Below are 23,431 nucleotides of genomic sequence, written 5' to 3'. Positions count from 1 at the left end.
ATATACAACCATAAGACACAGGAGCAGAATTAGGCCACTCAGCCCATTGAGTCTGCTCCACCATTCCATCATGTCTGATCCCGGATCCCACTCAACCCCATACACCTGCCTTCTCGCTATGCCCTTTGATGCCCTGACCGATCAAGAACCTATCAACTTCCACCTTAAATACACCCATGGACTTGGCCTCCACCACAATTTGTGGCAGAGCATTCCACAGATTCACTACTCTCTGGCTAAAAAAAATTCCTCCTTACCTCCATATCTATCAAGGATACCCACCATTTGGCTCATGGCCTTTGCTCATTGCGAAAGCCGGGCTGAAGATACAAAAGCCTGAAGTTGCACACCACCAGGTTCAGAAACAGCTACCTTGCTACATCTGTCAGGTTCTTGAACTGACCTGCACAACCCGAGTTCTACCCCACCTACTGACCATCACTTGTACTGCCATGGACTTGCCTCTGATTGGGGTTCTTTTTGCACTGCTGCCTGGTTATGCAGAGAATTTTTCTTCACCGCCTTGTATAATTTATGTATAATTAATGTTCTGTACATTGCCCGAATCTTCATGATTCATTGTACCTATATGTTACCATAAGCACGCGATGATAAAAATGACGACTTAACTTGGGAAAGCTGAGATCAAAACCAAGCAGGGGGCATTGGACAAATTATTCATAAAAGAGGTGGTTCTAAGGAGAGAGAAGCTGATGTTTTCAGAAAGGAATTCCATCCCAGGCCTTGGAGTCTCCATGACTGAAGATACAGTGATGTGAAGGTGAAGATACAGTGCTTCTGAACTGGGACTCCAGAATGAGTCATTAATCTCAAATGTTCATGGTAAAATTATGTATAGTTTACATTTTTCGTGTCTGCTGCTTATATGATTCTCTGTGCCTGTGATGCTGCCCCAAGATTTTCATTGCACCTGTGCATACATATAATTATTCATAAGACAATAAACTTGACTTCACTCTGACTTTGCTGTTTGACTCGTTGAGTTTTTCTTCGATTGCTTACTTTTAATCTAGTAAAAAACTCTTCACTACACAAGGAGCAGATTGGCGCATTGCTTAACATTCAGGCTCTAACTCTGCCAATTTCTGTTCTGATTCTGCTACCTGCATATTCCCAATACCCTAATTTCCATGAATTGTGGCTCTGCACTCAGCTTGCTAGGCCCAAAGTTCTGCAGTTTTCACCATGAATCTCCCAACTTCCTTTCATAGTTGGCTCCTGGACTTCTGGTTTCTTGGTAAATAAATGAAGAAAAAACCTTAGGGGATGAAATTTTTAGTATTATTTATGTACATAAAACCAATCTTCATTTACAATAATTTTATTAAATATTCATAAAATATGATTTTGCTAAGCATTGGTACTAACAACTCATTAAATCTGGCTAATACGTGGGGGCATAATTTTATGGTGATTGGAGGAAAGTATAGCAGCGGGGAGGCATCTGGGGTAAGTCTTTACACAGGGAGTGGAATATGCTGCCAGGGTGGTGGTAGAGGCAGAAACTCTTAGATGGGAAATTAGATGATAGAAAAATGAAGGGTTATGTGGGAGGGAAAGCGTAGATCAATCTCAGAGTAGATTAAGAGGTTGGCACAACACTGTGGGCTGAAAGGCTTGTACCATGCTGTAATGTTCTATGTTCTATGTTCTACAAACACAAACTGAACTCAAGATAAAACAGAATATATTATGCTCTGATATTGATTTTCTATAAAACCTATTTCTTTGAAATGCATCTCTACTATTATTTCCTTTTGATACTGTCAATTAATATCATGATTTCTCCACAGAGAAATCATGGGACATTTTACAACTTTAAGTAAGCCCTGTAAGTCTGTCACTGCTGTATTTGTGCAGTCATATGAAACACTTGGAACAGGCATACAAAGAGAAAGAGACAGCTCTCTTTTGATAGCGAACAATGCTTGCAGCTTTATACGCCAGATGGAAAACGAATCCAAGTGGCATAAGAGAGAACAGAATGACATGTATGTTATTAGCCTTAAGGTTCTGCCTTGAGGGATTGTAAACGTGTGCCCTGTGTGTAATGTCAGTGCAGGAGGGCAGCTAACTGTATTGTGTATGTCAGTGGTCCCCAACCACCGGGCCACGGACCGGTACCGGGCCACAAAGCATGTGTTACCGGGCCGCGAGGAAACGATATGAGTCAGCTGCACCTTTCCTCATTCCCTGCCTCGCGCTGTTGAACTTGAACATAGGGTTGCCAACTGTCCCGTATTTGCCGGGTCATCCTGTATATTGGGCTAAGTTGTTTTGTCCCATACAAGACCTCCCTTGTCCCGTATTTCCCCCACTAAGGTAGAGCATTCCTATGAAACTTTTTGTGCCGAAATGGTGTAAAGCGAAGAAGCAATTACCATTAATTTATATGGGAAAAATTTTTGAGCGTTTCCAGACCCAAAAAATAACCTAACAAATCATTCCAAATAACACATAAAACTGAAAATAAATAACAGTAACATATAGTAAAGGCAGGAATGATATGATAAATACACAGCCTATATAAAGTAGAAATAATGTATGTACATATAGTGGGGAAGATGAGGGCAAAACCGAGTTGTGAGGAAAAAAATCAGCACGCACGCACATGCGCACATTACATGTGCACGTCACGCATGTACACAAAGTGCCTGTGCAAGGCTTCATGGTCATGGTAGTCTTTCCTGGGGTAAAGTGTCCCGGGATTTGACTGCTACTTTTGTCCCTTATTTGGGAGTGAGAAAGTTGGCAACCCTCACTGTAAAAGAGATGTTGAGGTGAGTTTAACCCTACTCGATCACTCCCCCCCAACCGCTTGGCCGGTCCGCAAGAATATCGTCAATATTAAACCGGTCCGTGGTGAAAAAAAGGTTGGGGACCCCTGGTGTAAGTGATGCTATGATCCAGAATTGTTCATCCATTGCCAAAATGGCAGCTGGCTTAACCTTTGTCCCAAGCGAAGTCTAGCAGTTTGTGTGACATTACACAGTGCACCCCAACAGCTACCTTTGCTAGTTGACAAGTTTTTTTTCCCACACACTAAATGCCTACTTTACAGGGTGGGTGTAGAGAGGGCATGTCCTTGCGCGGGAGAATATAGAAATAGGAGATAACAACAGGAATTCTGCAGATGCTGGAAATTCAAGCAACATACATCAAAGTTGCTGGTGAACGCAGCAGGCCAGGCAGCATCTATAGGAAGAAGCGCAGTCGACGTTTCAGGCCGAGACCCTTCGTCAGGACTAACTGAAGGAAGAGTGAGTAAGGGATTTGAAAGCTGGAGGGGGAGGGGGAGATGCAAAATGATAGGAGAAGACAGGAGGGGGAGGGATGGAGCCGAGAGCTGGACAGGTGATAGGCAGAAGGGGATACGAGAGGATCATGGGACAGGAGGTCCGGGAAGAAAGACGGGGGGGGGGTGACCCAGAGGATGGGCAAGAGGTATATTCAGAGGGACAGAGGGAGAAAAAGGAGAGTGAGAGAAAGAATGTGTGCATTAAAAAGAGTAACAGATGGGGTACGAGGGGGAGGTGGGGCCTAGCGGAAGTTAGAGAAGTCAATGTTCATGCCATCAGGTTGGAGGCTACCCATACGGAATATAAGGTGTTGTTCCTCCAACCTGAGAGTGGCTTCATCTTTACAGTAGAGGAGGCCGTGGATAGACATGTCAGAATGGGAATGGGATGTGGAATTAAAATGTGTGGCCACTGGGAGATCCTGCTTTCTCTGGCGGACAGAGCGTAGATGTTCAGCAAAGCGGTCTCCCAGTCTGCGTCGGGTCTCACCAATATATAAAAGGCCACATCGGGAGCACCGGACGCAGTATATCACCCCAGTCGACTCACAGGTGAAGTGATGCCTCACCTGGAAGGACTGTTTGGGGCCCTGAATGGTGGTAAGGGAGGAAGTGTAAGGGCATGTGTAGCACTTGTTCCGCTTACACGGATAAGTGCCAGGAGGGAGATCAGTGGGGAGGGATGGGGGGGACGAATGGACAAGGGAGTTGTGTAGGGAGCGATCCCTGCGGAATGCAGAGAGAGGGGGGGAGGGAAAGATATGCTTAGTGGTGGGATCCCGTTGGAGGTGGCGGAAGTTACGGAGAATAATATGTTGGACCCGGAGGCTGGTGGGGTGGTAGGTGAGGACCAGGGGAACCCTATTCCTAGTGGGGTGGTGGGAGGATGGAGTGAGAGCAGATGTACGTGAAATGGGGGAGATGCGTTTAAGAGCAGAGTTGATAGTGGAGGAAGGGAAGCCCCTTTCTTTAAAAAATGAAGACATCTCCCTCGTCCTAGAATGAAAAGCCTCATCCTGAGAGCAGATCCGGCGGAGACGGAGGAATTGCGAGAAGGGGATGGCGTTTTTGCAAGAGACAGGGTGAGAAGAGGAATAGTCCAGATAGTTGTGAGAGTCAGTAGGCTTATAGTAGACATCAGTGGATAAGCTGTCTCCAGAGACAGAGACAGAAAGATCTAGAAAGGGGAGGGAGGTGTCAGAAATGGACCAGGTAAACTTGAGGGCAGGGTGAAAGTTGGAGGCAAAGTTAATAAAGTCAACGAGTTCTGCATGCGTGCAGGAAGCAGCGCCAATGCAGTCGTCGATGTAGCGAAGGAAAAGTAGGGGACAGATACCAGAATAGGCACGGAACATAGATTGTTCCACAAACCCAACAAAAAGGCAGGCATAGCTAGGACCCATACGGGTGCCCATAGCTACACCTTTAGTTTGGAGGAAATGGGAGGAGCAAAAGGAGAAATTATTAAGAGTAAGGACTAATTCTGCTAGACGGAGCAGAGTGGTGGTAGAGGGGAACTGATTAGGTCTGGAATTCTCAAAGAAGCGTAGAGCTTTGAGACCTTCCTGATGGGGGATGGAAGTATATAGGGACTGGACATCCAAGGTGAAAATAAAGCGGTGGGGGCCAGGGAACTTAAAATCATCGAAAAGTTTAAGAGCGTGAGAAGTGTCACGAACATAGGTCGGAAGGGATTGAACAAGGGGTGATAAAAAAGTGTCGAGGTATGCAGAAACGAGTTCGGTGGGGCAGGAGCAAGCTGAGACAATAGGTCGGCCAGGACAGGCAGGTTTGTGGATCTTGGGTAGGAGGTAGAAACGGGAAGTGCGGGGTGTGGGAACTATAAGGTTGGTAGCAGTGGATGGGAGATCCCCTGAGCGGATAAAGTCGTTGATAGTGTGGGAGACAATGGCCTGGTGCTCCTTAGTGGGGTCACGATCGAGGGGTAAATAAGAGGAGGTATCCGCGAGTTGTCGCTGTGCCTCGGCAAGGTAGAGGTCAGTACGCCAGACTACAACAGCACCCCCTTTATCAGCGGGTTTAATAATAATGTTAGGATTAGTGCGGAGGGAGTGGAGAGCAGAGCGTTCCGAAGGAGTGAGGTTGGAATGGGGACAAAGTGCGGTGAAGTCGAGACGGTTGATGTCCCGTCGGCAGTTGGCAATAAAGAGATCCAGAGCAGGCAGAAGACCAGAGCGGGGTGTCCATGAAGAAGAGGAGGGATGAAGATGGGAGAAGGGGTCATCGGTGGGGGTGGAAGAGTCCTTGCCGAAGAAGTAGGCTCGGAGACGGAGACGGCGGAAGAAAAGTTCCGCATCATGGCGAACACGGAACTCGCTGAGGTGTGGGCGAAGGGGGACAAACGTGAGGCCCTTACTGAGAACAGAGCGTTCTGCCTCTGACAGTTGAAGGTCGGAGGGGATGGTAAAGACCCGGCACGGATGAGAGCTGGGATCAGAGGGGGGAGTGGGAAGGCTGGTGGTGTCAGTGGAGAGGGGAGGGTTGGGGTGAGAGGAAGATGGAGCCTCTGAGGGCCCAGGAGCTGACGGTGGGATCTGAGGGAGACGGGGCTGTGGAGTGGTGGTGGGGGAAGGGGAGACGGGAGTCACAACAGCAGCACATAAAGACCCGGCCTGGAGTTCAAGGCTGGAGTCGCAGTTGGTGGTTGCGCGATCGCTTTGAATGTCTCCATGGTCGTTGCTGGAGTCCGGGTTTTGAATATGTCCTGAGGTGTTGGAGCCGCCGAGACCAACGGCAGGAGCCGCAACCGAAAGTTCATGCCTGCTAGCGTCGGGGCCGGCAGGCTCTGCAGTCCGTAGATGTAAGATCTTGAAATAGGAGATGATTGTTTAGAAATATGGGCAGCTCATTTAAGGAAGAAATGGCATTTTTTTTTCCTCTCTTAGTTTTTGCAAACTCTTTTCCTCAGAGATTAGCGGAAGCAGCGTACATAAATGCTTCTAAGGTGGTAGTGAATAGATTCTTGATAAGCAACGTTAAAGGATACAGAGGTTAGGGAGGAATGTGAAGCAGAGAGTACAATGAAGTCATCCATGATTTGATTAAATGGGTGTTGCAGGGACAAAGAGCTAAGTGGCCTCTTTCTGCTCCTAGTTGTGTGTACCATGTCATATAGCACAGAAATTCACACAGATTCCACTTCATTCCAGAAAATGGTGGCCAATATTCTTTCCTGTGCTTAACGCTTCCTTTATACTTATCCTACGTTAATCCTCCCAGATTTACAGCAGCCAGCTAATCTACCAAGGTGCACATCTTTGGGATGTGGGAGGTAATTGGATCACAGGGAAGAAACACACACAGTCATAGGGAAACTCCACATGGACACATCCGGAGATCAGGATTGAAAGTAGGTCATTGAAGCACTGAGGCGGCCACTCTACCAGTGATGCCACTCGTGTGTATACGTTTTCTTCAAGAATCCCCAGGTCTTTCAAAGAATCCTGTCATCAGACTTAGGGGCTGGGGGGAATAGGGAGTGGCTCGGTGAAAGAAGCAAATCCCTTTCCACTTCCGATAAAAACAATCCCCCATTGAATGTTGCCTTTTCATTCATTTTCACATATTTACAGTGGGCGTCAGCTGGATATTAGATATTCTTGAAACTGAAACAGTTGATGCAAGAACATTACCAGAACAGCCAAACAAATAGCCAGTGAAGAACGCGGAATGGATTGAAAGGTTAGCTGAAGTAGAGTGTGAGGAGCCACACAACCAAGGCTCTTTTTTTGGTAACATAACTTGATGACCTTATGTCCCTTCTCAAATTGGGATTGCAATACCAAACTGTATCAAAATTATAAAGGTAAGACTTTGACACCCATATATAAACAGTATTGATCTGAACTTTCTGACCTGCATGTTTCAGTTGTCTCCACTCTGAGATATGTTTTTCCAACTGGAGTGTCTAATTTTAATTGACACTTTCTAAATAAATGAGCAGGTATGGTTTTGTTCCCAATCAGATCCAAGTGACTTCATAGAAATTGGGCAGGGACGGGGTAGAGGTGCAAAGAAAATTCCTGACCTGACCAATTTGGCACATTTGATTTAATTTCATTCCAGAAAATGCTGGGGCCAATAGTCTTTTCTGTGTTTAACGCTTGTGGCAAAAGACAATTTTCTCCCCCTCCCACCACTTTCTATGTTTTAGGGAGCGGTACAAACTAACAGTGATGTCACCTTTCACAGACAATATCGCATGAAAGACCAGCAAGCCCTGCAGTCATTTTCACAATTACTTTCACACAGACATTTGCATGTATGTATGCAGAAAACTACCACATATTACAACAGCAGAGTTCTCCCAGTAACATGTAGTTTAACTTTCATAATACCTAACTAAATTTGATTTGAACATTTTTATGGACTCTCACAGCATGGAAGCAAGCTCTTTGGCTAAATTATTCCACGCAGATTCCCATTTACACTCGCCCCATTTGCCTGCATTTGGCTTATATTCCTAAAATTACCTGCACATGAACCTAAAGAAGTGCCTTTTAAATGCTGTTCATTAACGTACCTAAACTATTTCCTTTGGCTGCAAATTCCATGCATTGACCAGACTCTGGGTAAAAGATTTGCCTCTCAGGTTCCCATTAAAACTGTTAAATCACATAATAAAAAGATTTGAAAAGAAAACTATTAAATCACAACACTCTAAACCCCCTGTATGTACTCCAGCTCTTGATTCCCCAGTGCTGGGAAAAAGACTGTGCACATTCACCCTATCTATGCCCCTGATGATTTTATACACCTCCATAATATCACCCCAATTCTCCGACGCTCCAAGGAATAAAGTCCCAGTCTGCTCAGTTATGCTCCAGAATCCAGACCCTCAAGTCCTGGCAACATTCTCATAAATCTCCTCTGGATTCTTTCTAACTAATGGCATCTTTCCTATTGCAGAATGACCAAAACTGAGCATAATATTCTAAATGTGGCCTCCACCCAATGTCTTGTACAACTGTAACATAACATCCCGACATCTGTACTAAATAGCGAGCAACTTCTCCCGTCAGTCTGAGTTTTACATTCAAGTTCCTGCTAAAATGTTTTCTTTTGTTCAATGCCTAGACATTCTTTCTCTTCTTTCAATTCGTTTAAGTGGGAAAGATTAATATGCTTTTATTAGTTTGCAAGAATTACAATTGTAATTTGCAAATATAAACAGATGAACTCAATTCTGCCCATTTGTCTGAAATGTACAACTCCAGACATGGTTTAGGTTTCCCTTAAAATGCAGCACCAACAGTTAATGGCCAACTTCAGCACAAATTGACTAAGTTTTATGCCATTAATCAGCTTTTAGTAGCGTGCAGAATGTGGAAAGTAGACTCAGGCACTGTCAGCTTGGTTTGCTGGTTGCTTGATACGTACTTTTGTCTGTGTGTGGTGGATGATTGTATACTTCACTAAACTGTGGCTCAAGGAAATTAGTTAAACCCCGAGCATGCGAGGGAGAAGCAAAAAACCCTGCTATGATTTTCTTTTCCAAGTAAACTTGTTTTGGCAATTCCTCATCTTACACTTGCAAACTGTGTAATACATATTGGCTCATTTTAAAGGTAAAACATTTGATAAAGCATGTTTTTACAATATAACGTTTTGAGGATTTATTCATCAAATGGAATGAAGGGTAACACGCACAAAATGCTGGAGGAGCTTGGCAGGTCAGGCAGCATCTATGAAGGGGAATAAACAGTTGACACTTCAGGCCAATACTCTTCTAATGGAATGACTATGCCCCAATGTGAAGACATCCCTGCGAACATCACATTTGATGCAGCCAATGTCCAACTCACATTTAGCTGGAAACAAGCAACACCCTGTCTGGTTGAGTTATTGGAGATCATTTATTCTAGCGAACAAAGATCACCAGTGACTCGGTTCAGGTGCTTCTGTCCTCATGGAAACTATCCCAGGCAATCTTGCACCAAAATTGTTGAATGGTGAAAGATTTATAGAGATAGGTTCCATGAGCACAGAAACATCTTCTGAGCTGAGGCAGAGTCTGACTCATTGTTTACGTTGCCCACAATATGAAGAGATTGATGTAACAACTCCAATAAGCAGGGTCACCAGACCCCCTCAGCTCCTCAGATCACCTGGGGATTATTCCTGGGTTGACACGGCGTAACCCAACTGATCTCTGACCAAAGAGATTAAAACAAATCCAAGTAACATCTGAAGGCCTGACACAGATTCAAGTCTGTGACTCCCCCATTATTCCGTACATAACTGTACCTGTTAGTGAAAGAGGTCGGAGGAGAATGGCCAGACTGGTTCAAGCTGACAGGAAGGCGACTGTAACTCAAATAACCACACTTTACAAAAGTGGTGTGCAGAAGAGCATCTCTGAATGTACAGCACGGTGAACTTTGAAGTGAATGGGCTACCACAGCAGAAGAGCTCACCGAGCTTCACTCCTGTACCTAATAAAGTGGCTACTGATAATATATTTCTCAGATTTCTTTAATAGAAAGCACCAATTATCCAAATGAACATGAAATGTTTCTCCTGCTGTGAAAATTATCATCTCAACAGCTCAAAAATGGCAGAAAGGACAATTCTTTGTTAAATTTTTTCAGCTCTCATCACTGAATAGCAGGGCAAGGACATGGCTCCAAGATAGGAAAGGCTATAGTCCTTTTGTCCTCCCTGAACTTCTAGAATGTGATGGTGGAGAAAATAGCCTGGTAGATTATTTTGCAAATAGTGGATCCACATTAAAGTTTGCCTCATTAGCTGTCCACAGGAAAGGCCTAGATAGAATGGATGTGGAGAGGATGTTTCATATGGTGGGAGAGTCAAGGACCAGAGGACACAGCCTCAGAATACAAGGACATCCCTTTAGAACAGAGGTAAGAAGGAATTTTTTTAGTCAGAGGGTGGAGAAACTTGGAGGCCAAGTCATTGGGCATACTTAAAGCAGAAGTTGATAGGTTCTTAATTAGTAAGGATGTCAAAGGTTATGAAGAGAATGCAGGAGAATGAGATTGAGAGGAAAAAAATAAATCAGCATGATCAAATGGTGGAACAGACTCAATGGGCTAAATGGCCTAACGCTGCTCCTAGCTCTTATAGTCCTACAGGGAAACTGTGTCCTTGCTTGTGGAGCTGCAGCCTCACAGTGCCCAAGAGCCAGGTTCCACCCGGGTATAGTTTGCACTGGAAGTGCCTGGATTTCCCTCATATAGATAAACTGATCACCGCTGACTGACCCTAGTGTGTAGATGTAGGGTATGCAGAAAGCTGATGGGAATATGGGGAGAATTAAAAATGAAAGGTTTAATGTAGAAACAATGTAATTGGATGGCTGATTGTCGATATGATTCAGGTGACTGAAAGGACGGCTTTCATGTTGTATCTCTCTACGACTGATCACCGAAAAGTTCAAAGTAAATTTATTATCAAACTATGCGTATGTCACCATATACTACCTTGGGATTAATTTTCTTGTGGGCATTTACAGGAAAATAAAAAAATTACAATGGAATTTACAAAAGAAAATGCATAACAAAGACTGGCAAACAACCAATGTACGAATCAAGACAAATTGTGCAAATAATAACAATAAAAAGTACTGAGAACACGAATTACAGAGTCCTTGAAAGTGAGTTGTGGAATCAGTTCAGTGTTAAGGTAAGCAGAGTTATCCACATTGGTTCAGGAGCCTGATGGTTGAAGGGTAATAATTGTTCCTAAATCTGGTGGTGTGACCCCAAAGACCCCTGTAGCTCCTTTTCGATAGCAGTAGAAAAGAATCTGGCCCTGCTGCCTTATTTAACACTAAGCAGTAATGAGTCAGATGACCAATGAGTGAACTTCCTGTCATAGCTCCTGCAAATTGTCCTTTGTCTCTCGAGGAGTCTCTAACATCCCAGCAGTGCATTTGTGCCATCCCTGACCTTACAGGAGCAGGACATCTCCTATTGTGACCTGTTAAGTCTTTTCTCATCTCCTTTCCAGCTGACAACAAGAGATATTGGTACATCCAGGGACTCTTCAAGGAGCATATGTCTTTGCAAATATTGAAAAAAAACAGATGTCGAAGAAAAATAAAGAAAATTCAGCCTCGCTGTAATAGATGTTTCCACAATACATCACCATTATGTTAAATCATTTTCAGAATTTTATAATATAACATTTGATTATAAAGAAGGATGCTTTCCATTAAGATCCACATTGAAGCAATATTAAATTTAAATAAATTCTGTGTCCAGTTGAACATGCCAGATGCTTTGAATAAAAATATATTAATGCAGATATAGAATTAATAGAATTTCTTTGTAGTTCCAACACAAGTCCTTCCTAGTCAGTTTCCTCAACAGAATCAAATGCCATACCTGATCCCTGCCCACTTTATATACACGCATGTTATTATTGAGAGTTTAATTACAACAGACTAGAATGTTTGAATTGCCCTAGCTCAGTGTGTGCCCATTTGAAATACTGGTGTTCTTACTTTATACTGAAAAGGAGAGGAAGGATCCATTAACACCCCATGCACTCTTGAAGAGGTTTTTTTTCTGCTTGAATACTTGAGTAGTCCTGTCACCTGCCACATTATAGCTTCTCAAGCCTGAAGTGCACTGTTCCAGTCCAAAGCGGTGCTGGAATCACGGCAATCCAGATGTAATCTATCCAAACAAACAGCACAGACAGGCGCTATCACTCATTAGGATTACTAATCACTCACTTTGCCTTAAAGGGGTACTTTCATAATGTGGCCTTTAACACAAAAGCATGTGGATGTGTTCGAATTCATTCTTTGTCGTTCTTAGTGATTGTACATATCATTTCTAAAGCTTTGCTAGCTTATAGTAAAGGAAAAGTAGGGGCTGGTGAATATACGCTCTTTGAATTCCCTTGAATAAAGAAACAAACCCAACCATTACCATTATGCTTAGAATGGCACTGTTACAGTAAACTGACCAAAATGTAAGGAATTCTAATAGAAATCTGAAATAAGCTTCAAAGGGTTGAATATAATAAAGAAAACTGGACTCTCATTATCATAAAAGGAAAACTGCAGCAAAGAAATTTTATACTATTATCTTCCACAAAATATCATTACAGGGAGTAGATCAATGGCATTGAGATCTGCAACCAAGTAAAATACAAGAGGTCCAGGTACGATCTCACATGCGAAGTGGCAATTCAGAATGAATCACTGAAGGACGCTTGACAACTGTGAAAAGGCTTGAACACTATCAGCTCCGACAAAGTGAAACCAAGCGACTTACAGAACTGTGCGTTAGTCTTAGGTATATACATATAGCCAGGGTGCCTCAGACATTTTCACAGTACTGTATTTCTCAATGTGGAGCGGAGAGCGAGGTTGTAAATCTGGCAGGAGTAAAGGTGGATTAGGAATGGTGTGGGTGGAGAACTGCAGGACGGTGTGGGACAAGTGGCAGAGAAAGAGTGCTGGGCCAGGGGGTGACGTAGGTGCGGACGCACCCAGGCCCAAGACACCAGGCAAGGTCATTTGATTCCAAACAATTGGTTTATTGATCATTACAGAATGTCCCTCTGGTGCTTCCTGCTTCCTCCCCTCTCCCTTCCTCTTTTCCCAACCATGATTCCCCTCTCCCTGTCCCCTTCCCACTCTCAGTCCACAACAGAGACCGATATCAGAATCAGGTTAATCATCACTCACATATGCCATGAAATTTGTTTTTTTTTGCAGCAGTAACTGTATAGCGCAATACATAAAATCACTACAGTACTGTGCAAAATTCTCAGGCACCCTAGCTATATATATGTATATATGTTTCTATGACCTTGGAACAGTACTGTAAGTGACAACAAGATTTCACTCCCAAATGAGTTTAATGCCTTTTATTCCCGGTTTGACTGTGAAAACATGGAGGCAACTTCCTGAACTCCCATAGCCCCCCAATGACCCTGTGATTACAGTCTTTGAGGCCAATGTGAGAGTATCCTTCAGAAGGTGAACCCACAGACAGCACCTGGCCCAAACAGGTCACCTGGCCAAATACTGAAGACCTGTGTTGATCAGCTGTCTAGAGCGCTCACTGATATCTTTAACCTCTCGCTTCAGCAGTCTGAGGTACCAACCTGCTTCAAGGAGGCTTCAATTATACTGGCGCCTAAAAAGGACGTGGTAACCCACCTCAGTGACTATCATCCAGTAACACTTACATGAACTGTGATAAAGTGCTTTGAGAGATTTGTAATAAAACATATCAACTCATGTCTGGAAGAGCAATTTGGATCCACTTCAGTTTGCCTTCAGGTACACCACGAGGTTGTGTGCTTAGCCCCTGTTCTACTCACCTTACACTTATGACCGTGGGGCTGAGCACATCTCCAATGCCATATTTAAGTTTGCTGACGACATCACTGTCATTGGCTGAATCAGAAGTGGTGATGAATCAGCATATAGGAAGGAGATCGAAAATCTGGCTGAATGGCGCCACAGCAACAACCTCTCACTCAATGTCAGCAAGACCAAAGAATTGATTATTGACTATAGGAGGAAGAAAGTGAAGATCCATCAGCCAATCCTCATCGGGGGGATCGGAGGTGGAGAGGGTCAGCAATTTTAAATTCTTTGGTGTTATCATTTCAGAGGATCTGTCCTGGGTTCAGCACGTAAATGCCATTAGAAAGAAACAACACCAGCTCCTCTACTTCCTTGGAAGTTTGCGAAGATTCAGCATGTCATCTAAAACTTTGACAAATTTCTCTACGTGTGTAGTGGAGAGTATATTGACTGGTTGCATCACAGCCTGGTATAGAAACATCAATGTCCATGAATGGAAAAGCCGACAAAAAGTAGTGGACACGTTCCAGTCTATCAGGGGTAAAACCCTTCTCATCGTGGAGCACTGTCACAGGAAAGCAGCATCCATCATCAGAGACCATCACCATTCAGGTCATGTTCTGTCCTCGCTGCTGCCATCAGGAAGGAGGTACAGGAGTCGCAGGACTTACACCACCAAGTTCAGATCAGTTATTACCCTTCAACCATCAGGCTCTTGAACCAGAGGGGATAACTTCACTCAACTTCACTCACCTCAACACAAAACTGTTCACACAACCTATAGACTCACATTCAAGAACTCTTCATCTCATGTTCTCAATAGTTATTGCTTATTTATTTAGTATTTTGCTTTTTTTTTTGTTTCTTTATATTTACTATGAATACCCGCAAGAAAATGAATCTCAGGGTTGTATATGGTGACTTATATGTACTTTGAGAATAAATTTACTTTGAACTTTGAACTTGATTGTGCTGAGGTCAGACAAGTCTATTGATTGTGGGGCACAATCCTGAGATTCATTTCATTTTCTTGAGGGTATACTCAATAAATCGGTAACAGAAAAATAACCATAATAGAGTCAATGGAAGATCACAACAACTTGGGCATCGGACCAGTCTGCAAAAGACAACACACAGGTTGATTCCAAGGTACCTCATGTGCTAAATTGTGCTGGTTGCTGGGTCTCCTGTTTAATGGCTCTATTGACACAAAGTAGTTTCCTGGTCACATTATATTGGATTTAAACTACTTTATTAGCTTCTGAGCTGAATACAGAGTAGCACATTGGATAACGGGAATTGGATGGAGGATGCGTCATTGACAGGAGTGGGCTGAGTAGAATTTTCTGTTGAGGCAGTACAGCAAAACTGTGTGGCACATCACAGAGCTCAAGTTTTGTGGCCCCTTGGCTAATCCCACAATAAGATGTCCTTCCTTCAAATAACATAATGTCAGACTGGGTAGTCTTTGGGCTTTATTCCCCCTGAGAAAACAAAATGAGCCGAAAACAAATCTCAGTAGGAACCAGCCAGGCTGATTCTGGGAACAGACGATCAGCAGGGATTGACTCAATGCCGTAATTTAATAGGAAATGCTATTTATTTATTTGTTCATTGTTCACGAGCTGAACATTGTTGGCAAAGCTAGCACTTACAACCCAGCTCTAACTAACTTTGAACAGAGTGACTTTCTGGTGCTTTTCAGAGGGCATTTAAGAGTCAACCATACCACAATCTGAGCCCTGTATGAAGACACGGGTCACGTGCCTCTGGGCAACCAGTCAGGCTGGATGAACAACCTCAATTAAGACTAACCAGATTTTCCATTAATGTCTGAAAGCATTTAACAAATTGCCACAGTGTAAATGCACTCTTGTATTTGTATTATTCCTTTAATATCGTAAATCATATCTAAAGAACTACAAGAAATTAAAACAGAATATGCTGGGGATACTCATCTGTAAAGCAAAAAGTGGAGTTAATGTTTCAGACTGAGTTTTCCAGTTCTCATGAAACATCTTCAACCAGAAATGTTATCTCTATTTCTGTCTCTATAGATGCTGCTTGACCTGGTAGATATCCTCAGCATTTTCTGTTTTAAATCAATGTACACTTTTGTTAGATGGTACCTTCCAAAACTTTATGGATGCTAAATAATGTAAAGTTCCATTGACTTAACAAAAATTGTTGAACCACCCTCTTTGTGCTTGGAACAATGAGCCTCTTTCATTCACAAATCCTGATCCCTTACTCATTCCAGTCAGTTTAACTACTTGTTGGGACAATTGGGACTGATTGCCATTTCTCCCCCACCCCCACTCCCCACCAGCTTGGGTGCTTGAAGAGTGGAGTTTTCCCTCAGCTTTCCATCCTCCTATCACCTGCGACAGCACTTGCACCTTGAAATGAAGGGGCTAAGGGTCCAAGTCCTGCTGCAGGGTCTAAAACACAAAATGCAAACTGTTCTTTGTGCACAGGGCACTCGTCCATGCACAAGGCAGTTTTGTTTTATAATTAGTACATGAACTGTACAACTTTATGTAAATTGGCTGTGAAAAACAGTATAAAAACACTGGCCTTTTATGGTAAGTGGTATTATCTGCTGTCCCTCCCTCTCTCTTGCTGGCTCTGCTGCAGACTGAGGTAGATGAGGCATTCACTGTGTACCCGCAATCCCAAGCTGGACTCAGCATTCTCACATTCTCAGCATTATTTATCTATCTATTTATTTATTACATTTGTGGTATTTGTTATATTTGCACAGTTTGCCTTCTTTTGCACATTGGTGAGGATCCCTACCAGCCATCCAACAATCTCCAATTGGCCCAATACCATCAGAAAGGAGGCATCAGGACCAGGACGGCCAGACTGGGTAACAGCTTCTTTCTTCAAGCTGTGTGACTAACAAATATCCTGTCACCACCAAGATGTTGTCACTAGGACAGCAAGCTGTCTACTGTTTACCTGCGCTGCACACTTCACATGCAGTTTAAATTACAAATTATTAACTTATTTATGGTAATATTTTGTCTTATGTGCTGTGTGTGATACATGTTTTGTGGGTGCACTGTGCTCTAGAGGAACGTTGTTACATTTGGCTGCGTATAGGTTTAGTCAGATGACAATAAACTTGAATTTGAACTTGGTTGCTAGTCAGTCTTGATACGTAGTTTTTCATTGATTCCATTGTAGTTCTTTGTTCTACGGTGAATGCCTGCAAGGAAATGAATATGGTGACATCTATCTACTTTTATAGTGAATTTCCTTAGTGGATTGTTTGGCCCCTGTAGTCAGTATGTTGGCAGTAGTGACACATTAATCTGAGAACTCTGGAGCTCAACACCAAAGCTGGCCCTCTCCCACTGTCCCTAATGTGGCACACAAGAAACTATTCTCAGTGCAACTAAACACATTGTCTCTGAATGTGACCAGCAGCTGAAAGACTTACCTAACACTAATACAACCTCTTACTCACGATAGACCCAACACGTTGACAGGCTAAGCCTTTGCGTCGGGATGTGTAATGAATTCCAGAGCTCACCAGCAGTTGACAAGTTGACGGCTGGTGTGGATGCTGCCGGCGATTTTGAGTTTCAGCTATCTGCACGTGACAGGGTCGGCAAAAGCCTGTCATATAACTCAGCCTTGAATCACTTGCAGCTTGGAAAGCCTGCTGTTATTACTACATCAGAAACATTCTCACAGTCTTTGTCAATGTTTAGACATAAAGAATCAGTACCATCTGAGCTATGAAATACAGCAGAATACCTTAATCTTCATTCGCATCTAGTCAATTCAAACCATTGTGCAGTCACAATATATGTCTGCAGCGAGGGTACATAAGCTATTTAATTTCTAAGTATACATCACCAGTCAGTTCAATCATGGCTGATCTGTATCACAAATCTATTAATTTACCATGGCGCGGCATCAGTCATATGAGTGCCCAAGAAGAGCAGGGCGTGCTGTCTCAATGACTATTGCCTGGTAGCACTCACACGTCCTGTGATGCAACGCTTTGAGAGGTTTGTGTCTTGGCTCGAATTAACTCCCGCCTGAGCAAGGAGCTGGACCTGCTCCAGATTGACTATCGGCCCAACAGGTCTACAGCAGGTGCAGTCTCACTGGCTCTCAGAGCCATAGACGGCTGAGTTGTCAGCCATCCCACCCAAAGCCATTAAATTATATACACAGCGAGGTTAATACCATTGCGGACTGGGGATGGGGGGAGGTGGGTGCAGGACGATAGTGTAGTGGTTAGTGCAATGCTTTACAGCAGCCAGCTGTAAAATCAGAATTCGATTCCCACGGCTGTCTGTAAGGAGTTTGTACATTATCACCCCGCCCCCCGGTGCTCTCGATTCCTCCCACATTCCAGGTTAGGGTTAGTGAGTTGTGGACTGATTTGATGACACCAGAAGTGTGCGGACACTTGCAGGCAGCCAAGCGCAATCTTCCCTGATCTGATTTGACACAAAACAACATATTCCACTGCCCCCGCGACACCATACCGCTAGAATCAGCCTGCAGGAGTGGCTTTTTTTTTAACCTTTTAGCTGTAATTTTCTCTCCTCCCACCTCCATGCTGGAAGACCACCAGCTATTTATCGAAGTGGTTATGTGTGAGTCCTGTTACGGTCCAGATGGACTACGCAACCTTGCCCTGGATTGGTGCCTGCGCATGTGCACTCAGCTTCTGGGTAGCCCCTCCATCAAAGCCACGATGCCTTAAACGATCGCAGCGAAACGCAAGCAGACCACATCAGTGATGAACACATTGCACCGGGAACCTCATCGAATGCAAGCTGACACAAAGCTCTTGTTCATCATAAACATCATCTCTTGGTCCAAGCACCCCTGTCTTTGCACAGTGCATGCAAAGAAACGGCTTGCAACCAAGCATTTTAACATTGCTGGGTTGGGTTATGCCCCACACTCAAGAACGCTCAGGGCTTCTCCTTAAGGATTTATTCAGCTCTGGACAGATTTCAGAGATAAGACATGAGAATTTTCATTCTCAGGGCTACCAGTGGAATTACAAATTGACTGTGCTGTATGATTCAATGATTCTAGGAAATGTTTTCCTGGGCAATTCAGCTAAGGCCTATCTCCATCTGGGGAAGTGATGTGTTCGCCAGAAGACCATTCCACCATTTTGATTAGCACAAATAACAGATGAAATTAACAGCATTTCTAGGAAGAAGGCTGCTCTATATTCAAATGCCACTTTACAAGAATCAATGATTATTACAGAAGTTAACCCTTTGCAAACGCACTTTTAGAAGGAATGCAGAAGGCAGTGTGAGATATAGCAGAGATAGAAGGCAAGTGATGGTTAAGTACTGGCGAAAGAGTAGGCTAATGTACAGGGAGATGGCCAAGCATGGGCTGAGACAGAGCAAACAACAAGCTGCAAATCTGATTGCACTATAAGTAAAGAACTAAAGCAGGTCACTTCAGCGATCTTAATCCATTATTTAACTGTGAATCCGCAATCAGGTTTTTGCTGCTTCTTGGATTTAATGCAGACTCAGAATTCTTCTGGCATAGAAAACAGGGAAGCCGAGGAGACATAAGTTTCTTAAATAAATGTACTGAGACTGAGAATGTCCTCTGTATACTGCATTCTCTGAGAATGTTATTGTATTTGTGACCTATGGTATCACTGTAGTCTGTATACTTAATTTTACTCTGACAGTTTTATAGTATTCTGACAAAGCTGATGTAGTCTGACTGTGTTAATTTTACTGGGAGGTATAAGATGGCTGTAATCTAATTAAAATAATCATAATCCTGAAATACAGTGCTACTGAACCCTGATATATAGTAATGACATGCCCCATTGTATGCTGTTGTAGTAACCTAACATAAATTGTTATCTGACCTATATGCTGGCCTGATGTACAGTATTACCGCACCCTTCATTTCACTCTCTGCTAACTTTCAGTGCTATAGAAATTATCATTCTAAGCACTTCTGACATTTTTTTCAAAAGTAGCTTGATGCTGTTAGTTCTGAACAGTTATTTACCAGGAACACATTATTACATTTATTGGAAGTATAATTTCTGCCATGGACAACTTACCTTGCCCCAGCACCCTCTTACACATAACCCATCTTCCTACACGACCTTAAGACATAGGAGCAGAATTAGGTTATTTGGCCCATAGAGTCTGCTCTGACATTTCATCATGGATGATTTACTATCCCTCTCAAACGCCTTCACCCTGTAAACTTTGAAACCCTTAATCAAGAACTGATTAACCTCTGCTTTAGATATACCCAATGACTTGGTCTCCACAACCATCAGTGGCAATGAATTCCACAAATTCACTACCCTCTAGATAAAGAAGTTCCTCTTCATCTCTGTCCTAAATGGACATCCCTCTATTCCTGGCCCACTCACTGTGGAATCATCCATGGAACAGGTGAGTATCAACATTAAAATTGTCCGAAATCACACCAGACAAAGGTCTAAGCATTTCTGAGAAAGTATCATATGAGGGAGGAGAAGATGGCAGCACGACGCAGCTCGCAGCGGCCACCCCGGTGGGGATGTCTGTTATTTGTCAAGTAGGGTGCTGTGCACAATCCTTATTTGATGGAGACAGACGTGAGAGCTCGGAGGAACATCTCGTGAAACTTCTGAAATGCCTGTTTCGCTGCCGCTGCTACTGCATGATCCAGAATCTCCGGAGGAGAAGGCCCCACGTCCTCGGTTTTGCTTGTTGCTTGGCGGCTGGGGCGGAGTTGAAGCACTCGGCAGAGATGGTGCTCGGTGTCGGAGGGCTGGTCGGAGGCTCGAAGTTTTCGGACGGACTCAGAGTCGGCTGCGGTCGGGTGCTCCCAATGCTTCGGCAAGTTTGTGGCGCTTCTGTCTGCGTGAGATGATGGGCTATCGGGACTTGAGACTTTTTTTTACTGTGCCCATGGTCTGCTCTTTATCAAATTACAGTATTGCTTTGCACTGTTGTAACTATATGTTATAATTATGTGGTTTTGTCAGTTAGTCTTGGTTTGTCCTATGTTTCTGTGATATCTTTCTGCAGGAAGATTGTATCATTTTTAATGCATGCATTTCTAAATGACAATAAACGAGGACTGAGTGTCCTCATAATCTAATCTAATATGTATATCACTTCAGTACAATCTATACTAATTAATTCTGCTTTCCTATGTGTAATCTACTCGAGGAGATTTAATATACAGAAGGCCAATCCTATTTTCCCTTTTTGCTAATGCCAGAATTTCAAGTTTATGTCTCTCATAAAATTTCTGTCGGAGATAGAATCAACAATGTCAGGTCTCCTCCCACAAATCACTCTGCTCTGACTGGAAATAAGAATCTTTCCAATGTTATATGCAACACCAATTGAACAGTGAGGGGCTTTCTGAGAGTGAGTGTGTGTGAAAGAGAGTGACAGAGTGAGAGAGTACAGAGAGAGGGAGAGAGAGAGAGAGAGAGAGGCAGAGAGCAAGGGAGAGCTGCGAGAATAAAAAAGGCAATGTGAGAGAGAGAGGGGGTATAAGGAACAGGAGTATGAGAATGTCAAAACCCAAAGCAACATCTTTGCAGACCTCCCAGAATGTCACTGGACATAAAGAACTCCAGTGACCTGCTCCCACAATAAACAGCATAAATCTCTGGGAAGCTCACCATCAGGAAGGTCTTAGAACAGCACATAGATTAGGACTGATCTATGATCTTTGGAAGCATGTTGATGATGTAATCGTTTTCAAAAGGACTTGAAGGATAGTTGAAACTTCAGCAGCTGGAGCCTTTATCTTTTCACCCCCAGCACCTCTCCAAACAGACACCAGTAAATCTCAATGCTTTCAGATACTTAAAGGGCAATCTTCCAAACAGTTTGAAACTTCTATTTGAGAATCTCTGCAACAAGCCAAATTTAACACTACTCACAGAGGACATTTGTAGGAGGCCAAAAGTTCAATGCTACGTAGACGTAGAGAGATTTAAGGAGCAAACGCCAAAGCTCAGGACCTTGGCATTTATATCTATGTACACTGAGTTGCCACGTTATTAGGTACACAAGTGGAATCCAGTGTGGTTTGCTACTGCTGTAGACCGTTCACTTCAAGATTTGATATGTTGTAAATTCAAAGATGCTCTTCTGCACACCACTGTTGTAATGTGTGGTTACTTGAGCTACTGTCGTCTTGAGCAAGCCTGGCCGTTCTCCTCTGACTTCTCTCATTAACAAGGTATTTTCTCCCACAGAACTGCTGCTCACTGGATGTTTTTTGTTTATTGTGCCATTCTTTGTCAACCCGAGGCACTGTTGTGTGTGAAAATCCCTGGAAGTCAGCAGTTTCTGAGATACTCAAACCACCCCATCCAGCACCAACAATCATTATACTGTTAAAGTTACTTATATCACATTTGTTCCCCATTCTGATGTTTGGTCTGAACAACAATTGAACCTCTTGACCATGTCTGTATGCTTTTATGCTTTGATTTGCTGCCATATGATTGGCTGATTAGATATTTGCATTAAAAAGCAGGTGTACAGATGTACCTAATAAAGTGGCCACTGAGTGTATATATAAACCAAAAATAAGAAGAGTCTGGAGAATCTAATAGGACTGAAAACAGATCATATCCAGAGGCTGATAGTCTACATCCCAGAGCAGTAAAAGAGGGAGCTATTGAAATAATAATGGATGCACTCATTGGCATCTTACAAAATTCTATAGATTTGGAAAAAATGTATCAGATTGAAAGGTGGCAAATGTAACCCCGCTATCTGAGAAAAAAAAAAGAGAGAAAACAAATCTACGGACTTGTGTCTTTTAAATTTCCTTCAAATGTTGATTGCTATTCTGCCTTCCACCTTTTCTTTCAACAACTAATTTCTCTGCGCCAAGTTGATTATGCGTTTCCTTGCCTAAACAGGAACAGGAGTGGGCCATTCATGGAGTTATTGTGTTATACCACGCGGAAACAGGCTTTATATATTCTAGTCCCATTTGCCAGCATATGTACCACCTCCTCTGGCAGCTTGTTCCATATATGTTTGTATATGCCACTCCCTGTGTGGCAAAACCTGATCCTCAGATCCTCTTTAAACTTTTCACTTCTCATCTCAAACGTTTGTCCTCTAGTTTTAGACCCCCACCCCCAACCCTGGGAAACATCTTATCTATGCTCCTTAGGATTTTATAAACCTCTCTAAGGTGGCCCTTCCTTCCAGGGAAAACAGTCACAGCTCATCCAAAACACAAGAAGTGCTAGGAATCCCAAGCAAAACACGCACAAAGTACCGGAGGAATTCAGCAGGTCAGGCAGCAATAAACAGTCGACAGTTCAGTCTGAGATCCTTTATCAGGACTGGAAAGGAAGGAGAAAGAAGCCAGAATAAGTAGGTGGTGGAGGGGATGGAGTACAGGCTAGAAGGTGACAGGTGAAGCCAGGAGGGTGGGGTGGGAGGATGATGTAAGAAGCTGGGAGGTGATAGGCGGTAAGAGGCTGAAGAAGGGGGAATGTGATAGGAGAGGAGAGTGGACCATGGGAGAAAGAGGAGGAAGACAGGCACCAGGGGTAGATTTTAGGCAGCAGAGCAGAAGAGAAGAGGTAAGAGGAGAGCCAGAGTGTGGAATGGAAGAAGAGAGAATGGGAGGGGCAAAATGACCAGAAGTTAGAGTTACTGCCAAGTTGAGGCTGGATGTGTATTAGAGGAGCAACACCTCATATTCCACCATATCATTCTCAAAAGTGCCAGCATGAACATTGATTTCTGTTTTTTCTGTAAACCCTCATTCAGCTACTTTTTCTTCCT

The 23,431-nt window shown here is 43.3% G+C and overlaps 1 protein-coding gene across 2 annotated transcripts in view; it reads right to left on the bottom strand.

The window, feature by feature from the left end:
• Positions 1 to 23,431, bottom strand: part of sema3h (sema domain, immunoglobulin domain (Ig), short basic domain, secreted, (semaphorin) 3H) — a 234,663-nt gene that overhangs the window by 92,695 nt on the left and 118,537 nt on the right. The window lies entirely within an intron of this gene.

Source organism: Mobula hypostoma, chromosome 15 (genome assembly GCF_963921235.1).
Source record: "Mobula hypostoma chromosome 15, sMobHyp1.1, whole genome shotgun sequence".
NCBI lineage: Eukaryota > Metazoa > Chordata > Chondrichthyes > Myliobatiformes > Myliobatidae > Mobula > Mobula hypostoma.
Note: the sequence above shows the minus strand (reverse complement) of the source record. Positions and strands in the feature narration are given on the sequence as shown.